This window comes from Medicago truncatula, chromosome 7 (assembly GCF_003473485.1).
Source record: "Medicago truncatula cultivar Jemalong A17 chromosome 7, MtrunA17r5.0-ANR, whole genome shotgun sequence".
NCBI lineage: Eukaryota > Viridiplantae > Streptophyta > Magnoliopsida > Fabales > Fabaceae > Medicago > Medicago truncatula.
The window spans coordinates 38,790,137-38,799,667 of record NC_053048.1 but is presented as its reverse complement, the minus strand read 5'-3'; the positions used below and the strand labels follow the sequence as shown (position 1 = coordinate 38,799,667).

Here is a 9,531-nt window from a genome sequence, read left to right as displayed (position 1 = left end):
CAGTGATATTGTGACGATAAGTGAGAAGAGATGTTATTGGGGGGAGATAGTCATCGAAAGTTGCTTGCAAATTCATCTTGTCAAGAAGGAAATGCATAAGGGGATCAAAAACCGGGTAGGGGATACTCTTGTGAAACCTATCAGTCAACTGTATATCAAACTGTCCGTCACCAACAAAAATCAAGGTAATTCAGGCACCAAGATCGATTCCGTAAAAGTCACGAATCGCTTTCCATCCCTTTGTGAGAAAAAATGCTCTGTTTACTCTGTCGACCAATACTTCAAACTTGTTGGACTTAGGATCAGTCAATATTGCATAGCACCCAATTTGATCTCCAAAATCACCGCCAAACATGTTTGGATGTTTGGCAAGCATACTGCACCCTAAAAAAATAACAAACAAAAACATCACAAACGTTGATAAAATAGTATGCAAATAATTAAGAATAGGTATATTTCGCAAAAAACACATACAACATCAATGTCATATTCAACGATATATGATCTGTATTTCAGTCTCAGCTTGTTGATTGCTTTATCAAGATCGGAAAGAGGGTTTTTCACCAACAGACCTACAAAAGATTAAAAGGGATTGAAAGAATGATTTATACTTTACAACATCGAGGAATAAGAGCAAAAGTCTATATATTTAGTATCAACCAGAGTGGAATGAAGATATTGTTATCAGTGAGGCAGTGGTATGACAGCAAAGTCTGAATGTTTCTGGAAGCCATGTTGATTAAGAAATTTCGGTTTAAGAGAAATGTATGGTTTTAGAAAGAGATTTCGGTTTAGGAGAAAGGATTAAAATATATTGGTGAGGGTTTGGAGGAGGGGAATTAGAGAATATGGTTAGGTTTTGAAGGAGGGAAAAGTTGCTAAAATATTAGGTTAAAATTAGGGCAACAAAGCTTTGTTTAGGAATAAGAAGATTTCACACATCTTGCCAAACAAGAATCAAATGAAACATTTTCCACAAAAAGAATCAAATGAAACATAAGGGAAGGAATACAAAAGTACCTAACAAAACTGTACGTTGTTCTTTCAAGATTTATTACATTAGGGGTGTGACACCTGACTTGGGAGAGAAAAAAATACAAACCAATTAAAAATATGGGTTAAATACATTTTTTTTTTATACTTATAAGTATATTAACTTTTTGTTTTAGTCTTCTAAAATCTTCCTTCGACTTTTAATCTATATAAAATTTTCAATCACCATTTTTGTTCCCTAATTTTAAAACAAATCATGTGTAAGCCTTTGTATTTTTTAATGAAATTGTGCAGAAATGTGTTCAATATTGTAAAAATCTCTTCAAAAAAAACTTCATATTTTGTTTAAAAAATTCTTTTTTTTAGAGAGATTCTTATAATATTATTAACTTTTTTGCAAAATTTTATTCAACAATATGAATTATACCTATGAGTTTACTTAAAAGGAAAGACCAAAAGTGAAGATGAAAAACTTTTAGGGGACTAAAAGTCAAAGAAATTTTTAAAGAGACTAAAATGAAAAGTTGATATATTTATAAGGATGAAAACATATTTAGCCCTAAAAATAATTGCTCAAATTCAATTTTTGTATTTTTTTTCTCACAATCCGAACCAAATCAGCAAAGAAAAAAAACGTTTATTCTCAAAACTTTAATTAAACCTATTTTAAAAAAAGTAAAAATTACAGTAACATTTTTCCAACACTATAAACTTTTTATACTATTTTTTTATAACCATGTTATAATTGGAAAGTATCTTGCACCTTTTAACAATGACTAGTCTTTTTCGAAAAATTTGTTAAACACACAGAAAGAGTTATCCCTTTTCAATCAAGTTTTTTTATATGCATAAGTCACAAATTGAAAACTAACCATATATTTATTTTATGATGTTCAAGTCCATTATTACTTGGACCAACTACATGTTGGTAAAAAGTTTATACTATTAAAACAAATAAGCTACGATGAGAAAAATAATATATAATGACTAAAAAATAAAAATGTAATATATTTTTAAAATAACACTATTAATATAATTAAAAATAATAATAAAATATAATGGTTTAGCAAGAGTCCAACGTGATTGGTTTTTTTTTTTTTTATCAAAGCTAGGAAAATTAAATTGCAAATGAGGAGATGCCTGAACCTTTTTACAACAAAAACTGGTCAACTATGACCAAATTCAGCTAAAACAAGTCTCAACTAAAACAACAAATATGTAAAGAAACAAACAACTAGCTACTAACAAATATTAAGAAGCATATTTAGGATTGTGTTTTATAACACCCTTTTTGGAACGAGTTTGGATATGCTCACTACTTGTGATGCCATCCGAGCCTTTGCCTCTTGTAGAGCTGCTACTCTTTCCTGACTTTCTGCTGAACTTAGGTATCATTTCATGGTCCGTGTCAAGGTCCATTGTGCCATCTGTTGTGTCCACCACATCCACCCAAAGTTTGCTAAGAATTTGGGCACTTTTCTTGGCTGCAGCAGAAACATTTTTAGATCCACCAATAGCATGAACCTTGCCTTTGTCAGGACCTAACTCTTCATAAGTTGTGATCGGAGTGACCATTTATACATCAATAGAGTTTTAGTTTGATTCATATATGATTATAAACTAGAAATGAAATGTGACATTATAGGTAGTCATATTCTCTAAATTTTGAAAAGGTCATATTCAAACTTATAAATATGTCATTGACAAACTACAAGTCTCGGCCGTGAATTTTTTATAGTTTCTCTTTGGTACCCCAAAATTTCTCACCTTACTGAAAAAGTCGATCGAAAGTTATGATCGGATTGAATTTTACACATAAAAATAGCTGATCGGAACTTACAACTCAAAAGCAATTTGAGATATCTAAAGAGCAGCTGAATTTTTTAATCAAATCAAACTTAGGTCTTACAAAATCTAACTAATTCGAGTAAATATATTCCAACCCAACTAACCAAAAAATCACCTTTGATATAAAGAGGTAAAATCAATCTTGACAACCAAACTATGCAGAGTATTAATTTGGAAAAGACTAACGAGAGAGGAATCTTTCTCTCATTATCTTCACATTATGCACACCACATCGGTTCTAGTAGATTAATTTAATGAAACAGCAACCATCCCTAAGTATGTCATTTGATATATGAGTAGGAGTTAGTTTAAAAACCCAGTACATTTATTTTACTGCACATACAAATTACGCCACACCATTAAGAATAATCTAACTTCTTCATGTAACCAAACACATTCATTCCAACATTTGTATTCTTGTCTTCACCGAGATATTTATATACTTTTTGCATTATAACCTTGAGAGTTGCTGAAAATGTTTTTAGCTTATGTTTGGATGTGCGGCACATTTTTTAAAACCGCAATGAAAACTAATAGTAACGCAGAAACTCTATTTTATAGCTTCTAGAAATCACATAAACTTTACTTTGGTAAACTCACAAACGCTCAATTTCTTGCCACCAAACGTGCAATCATACATACCCTAAATCTATTTCCATCGTATCAAGAACAACAATGATAAATAAAGAGCGCTAAATTGCATACATTTATTTAACACTTCATTTCTCCTCTATTTCTCGTTGTCTATCACATCACCAAACTATTACATCATTATCTTTTTTTTTCCCTCTCTTTGCACTAAGATATATATACTCACATGAGATGTGCACAAAACATTTTCTTATTAAAGAAATAGCAAAAATGAAAACTCCTACTTCCACATTCAAAAAAAGACAAACACCCACCTTGTTAACTATCTTGGCCCACATTTTTAAGGAAAACGTTTTTTTTTTTAAAGGTGAAGGGAAACATTTTTATATTCCAAATATGATTTGACAAAGGCTAAATATACTGAAATAATAAAACAGTCTAAAACAAACCTGATGATTTTGCATAAATGAAATTCAATCTTATTGGTTGAGCTAACTTTCAATATTAATAACTCAGTTGTATAATTGTACTGAAAACAATAAGTTAATGGATAGCACTGTTATTGAAACTATATCCTCAATTACGGTGGTCACAAAAGAATAAAGGATCAACAAGAAAATATCCAACAAACATAAGTTATTCAGGAGTTTTTCGTTTAAAACTCAACCAAAAGGTTTAACTTATCACAAAGAGGACTATGAGAGAGAGAGAGAGAGAGAGAGGGCCCCTTTCCACCCTTATTATATTGCCATCCATAAACCATCATGGCACATCAACCATTCCCATCTTTAACATGCTTCTTATTTTCATTGTACCATATAGTTAACAAGTCAAATACTAACCATCATTCGCAAACAAAACCAAAATTCAAGAATTAAAACTAAGCTTTAATTTGTAGGGTCGTAAGGGAATATGATAAATCATCGCATTGAATTTTGGGCAAGCGTGACTTATATATAACATGTTAACCTGAAATGTTCATGCAATGAATATACGAGTTCTCTCACTTAAATAATGATCAACATCCACTTTTTCATTTGATGTGAAAACTCTTACTCACACATGATATACTAACAATGTCACCATCAAATGTGAGTCAATCCTTTCATTTGAGATTACTTTCCTTGAAGCCAAAGTTTTTCATCCATATTCACGTACACCACCATTGACACTCAATATCAACGGGATACACCTCTTGACCACCATTGTCAAACACTTTTTTGAACAAATATCCAAGAATCAAATTTTCATATTTTCATTCCCAGATATGTTATTCCTAAGAATAATTTGTGTTTCCCAAAAACAAACGCCCCCTTAAGTGTTTTTTGAAAACAGTCTATTAAATATCACATATATATTGAAACACTGAAACCTAGCACATATATTCAAAATTGATCTGAAACTCAATATTTTATTTTATTTTTGACAAGTCTGAAACTCAATATATATGTGATGTTTAACAACTTTAAAGAAAAATTGATTTGATTAAAAACAAATTCATATTATAATATTTTTTTTCTGAATTAATTTACTTTTATTGGTCCTAATCAAATAGAGTTTTCAAAATAAATTTCAACCGTTACTAACTAAAGATTTACGTTTGATGATAAAGAGATAAAAATCAATCTTGACACAACATTTTTTCTTAAAAATCATATATATATTGAAACACTCAAACCTAGCAAGCCAAAAAAGATACAACACACTCTTTCACAAGCATGTTTAGAAGACAAAATTAAGACTATTGAAAAACCATAATGCAAATCCTGTCACTACTACCAGAACATCAAAAGCAACCAGCACCAGACACCTAAATGCCACAGTTGCAATTACAAATGACAAAACCCTAAAACCAAAGGAACCACAGTTGTACCCGATCAAGGCATCCATTAATCAATAATTGACGCAACCAAACTATGCAGAAGAATTAATTTGGAAAATACTATAGTAAAAGAATTCACACATTCTGCACATACCACGTTTTAGTTCTAGTAGATTTTAATGAAACCAAACAACCACCATCCACTTCTAAAATGCACCAGCTCTATATGTCATTTGATATATGGTTGTAATTTCCAAACCAAGTACGATGACCTGCAGACACAACTCACCCTACATGCCACCCATTAACAAATAATCTAACTTCTTCATGTAACCAACACATTCATTCCATCATTTGTAATTCTTGTTTTTTTCGTCATTATAATTTTTACATTATGGGGGTGGGCATGGTTCGGTTAACCATATTAACCGAATCGAACCGAACCATTTAGGGTTTGAAACTATCCGAACTGAACCAAAGTTATGGTTCGATTAACCGTTTGCTTACCTATTAGCCAAACCGAACCGAACCAAAACCAAAATTTTGAACCGAAATGTATTTTTTTTTATCCTTTTGCTAATTTAATTGTGTGTTTTTTTTCCTTTTTAAATTTAATTGCTGGGTATTCGAAACATTATTGTTATATTAAGTGTAATCCATTGATAAATGTTTATTTGTGAATAATGGTGGTGATGAGAGTTTTCACTATCTATTTTCTTCTTTTGGCTCTAATGTTATTACATGAACGCATACGGTGTGGATTTGAAGCAGTGTCAATGTGTGAAGTCATATTATTCATTGTTTTTGTCGAGGCTTTGTTGATATATGTTTTTGCTGACTCTGGTGTGGATTATTGTGTCCAGTTCTAATGATTATTGTGTCCACCTGGTCTGATTTGCTTGTATTGGTTCTGCTTGGTTGTACACCTCATTGTACACCCCATATACATAAACACTTTTTATTCCTACACCCCATTGTACACCCCATGTATTAGGGATATTTTGGTAAATTCATCTAACAACCACACTTTATCTTCTATTTATGTGGGGTCCAAGTTGCCACGTGTCAGAATTTTGTGTGGGTGTAAAGGGTGTATTGCCACATGGGGTGGTACATGTATCATGACTCATATCCCGAATTACTACATGTTAAGGTTATATCAAATTTTTCATAAGACATACTTCAAAGGATATCAAAGTACTTGTAGCCACCCTTGCTTTAAAAGATACCATACTACAAAATATACAAAGTACTACATGATAAATCCTTAACACCTAATCTTGACTGGCTGAAGAAGGTCTTCCTACTCCTGCGGGAGAATTCATGTTTGACGCCTGAAATTGAATCCAGAATACACCATGATTTAATTGATTTCAGCATTATGTAAGTAAACTCGTTCAATACGAACAAATTAATCGCAATTCATTAAACAAGGAAGAAAATACGCAGTAAATTCCTTTGCAAACATTGAAGTGGGGACTAAACTACAAACACCAGAACTGTAGCCTATCTAATTGATAAGCACACCTCAGCTATCAAGAAAAATTCACAAAGAAGGTTTTGTACTTTGTGTGACAAGCATAGGCTGATTAACTCATTTACGAAAACTACAAGTTTCAGATTGTTATACATAATACATATACATTATACAATCAGCTCAGAGTTAATTTTGCAGGAATTATAAATCATCTAAGCTTGAACAAATAAAGCTAGAAACTCAAAAAGTTGTTGTCACATAAAGCCAGCTACTATGTAATTTTATATGATACTCAGAAAATTCATATCTACGGATTATCCCCTGAGATCAACTACCTTCTGCAGATGAAGCTACAAAATTCACTTACCTTACAACCAGATCACATATCAGTAACTAGGTATCAATTTACTACCAAGAGGAAAGTATGGCTTATCACATGAAATCATATCAAAACCAAGCTACAGTTACTGCCTACAAAACATGTTCCAAAATGTTGGAGGTTCAACACCAGGACCATACTTCAATTGCAAACAATAATCTAACAACAGGTAGCACGTCAAAACAATGTCAGTTTTGGACCAAACATGTCAGAAATATTGAAATACTTTTATATAGAGATTGTCTAAAAAAACTGTGCTGAGTTTGCAGTAATTTGAAAGAAAATAAGTTTTCACAGGGTCAATTATTGCCTCCTGATTAGAAAGAATGTAAAAGAGGTTCCCTTAACTGCACAAGGAAATAAAGTACCTTATCAAACTATAGAGTGTAATCAGCTAAAATTAAGAAATGTTTATTATATGAGCATGCATAATAACTCTCTGCACTCCACACACAACAACACATCATAGAGGCTATACTAATTGAGACACAAAATAGACTAGACCTAGACCAAGCTAGAATTGTTATACATATTATGAACCATCTAAGTTTCAAGTTGTGTATCATTACTCAATGAAGAAGCCAACATGTAATTGAATCGTTCAATGAAACCAAAACAAAGCATCTTAGTTTAAATAACAATTGAAAAAACATTCATTATTCATCTAGTTCAAAAGAATACTCGATTGTCTCAAACAAAATCCTCACATCCTATAAACTATATAGAAAAGCTTAAGTCAGTAAGGCTAATAGTTGACACGGTTAGCCTTGTTCATGATGACAAGTAGCAGCTCAAACTCACTAAGGGCCACGTTTCATATACTTGAATTTAGCACATTACTACACATTTGTTTTCACATATAAATACCTTACTCTAATTCTGTTTTGGTACATAACACACACTCAAATCCATCCACATTTTCATTTCTCTGTTGAAACCTGAGTGTGTCATACACAAACACAAACAACAGAAGCTAGGAGGATTACATAATATGCTTTTTACCATACTAAAATGAGCTTTTTACCATACAAATTTTCTCAGCAATAATAGCATTGCATAATATATCATAGCATTGTATAAAACCCAAATTAAGCATGCCCAGAAACTAATTTGTAAAAATCCAAAAACACAAATTAAGCATACCCAGAAACATGTCGTTCAAAAGAAGCATACCCAGAAACTAAAATAAAAAAACCGAAATTAAGTGTAGTCAGAAACTAATTTGTACCATAGTTTGTTGAGATCGATTTCAGAAACCCAGAACGTGTTCTTCAGTTTCTTCAGAAAATGAGAAAAGTTGAGATCGATTTAGGTAGTTGAGATCGATTTAGAGTTGAGATCAATTAGGGTTCATCAATTTAGGAATCATGTTCATCAATTTAGAGTTGAGATCGATTTAGGGTTCCTCAATTTGGGAATTTTTTCATCGATTTAGGGTTTTCATTTGGTTCTCTGGAAAATAAGAGGTTTTGTGTAATTGTGTTATATGGTTATGGTTCGGTTCGGTTAATTAACTGTTATCATTATAATGGTTCAGTTCAAAAATTCGTGAAATTGTTCAGTTAATTTTGATATGGTTCGGTTCGATTAACAGGTTCGGTTCGGTTATTGGTTAATTTTGCCCACCTTTAATTATGGCATTGAAAGTTGAGGGAAACGTGTAAGAATTTATGTTGTGTCCAACTCAAATATTACAAAATCAGTTTGTAAGATAAAGAATATTCTTCTTTAATAAACATATTTTGAGAACCCTCTCTCTATCTATGTGTGTGAAACCCTAACCGTCGTTATTTTTCTTCTTTTTAATTTACATTTGAAAGAATTTTTTTCAAAAGATTCCATTTGAAAGAATTTATTTCCGATAAAAAAAAAAACAGATTTATATACCTACATGAATTCAGTAAGGCTTATTGTCTGTACTTCCGTACAATTTTTATTGATGATTAATTGATTAATATTTCACCTACTTAATGTACCATTACTGAGCTAGGATTAAAATCTCTAGAAAATTATAAATGAATGCCCTTACTGTTGTATAGTAGGAAAAATGAGAAGGATCGATGGTGATATTTCTCAATTTCATGATTAAATATTTCGTTTTTCTCTATCGTGAAGTTTTGATTAGTTTTAACTTTTAAGGTAATTTAGCTAGCAACCAAGCATTAGTGATGATATAAGTAAATTTGCAAATGGTAATATAAACTAATTTTAACTCTATTTCCAAATTTATTTATTAATAAAAAAACACATGAAAATAAGTCTACGTCACTTTAGAAGTTCGACCTATAGGAAACATTGATGCAACATCAGTAACATTTAATAACATTTCACACATCTTGCCAAACAAGAATCAAATGAAACATTTTCCACAAAAAGAATCAAATGAAACATAAGGGCTCAACATCAAAAAGGAATACAAAA

General features: G+C 31.4%; 1 long non-coding RNA gene across 1 annotated transcript; it reads right to left on the bottom strand.

Moving 5' to 3' along the window:
- Positions 1–6,362: 6,362 nt before the first annotated feature.
- Positions 6,363–8,617, bottom strand: LOC112416388 (uncharacterized). Its single transcript, XR_003006805.2, has 2 exons — positions 8,339–8,617; positions 6,363–6,588 (listed from the first exon to the last, which is right to left on the bottom strand). It is a non-coding gene; the product is annotated as an uncharacterized lncRNA (long non-coding RNA).
- Positions 8,618–9,531: the final 914 nt, after the last annotated feature.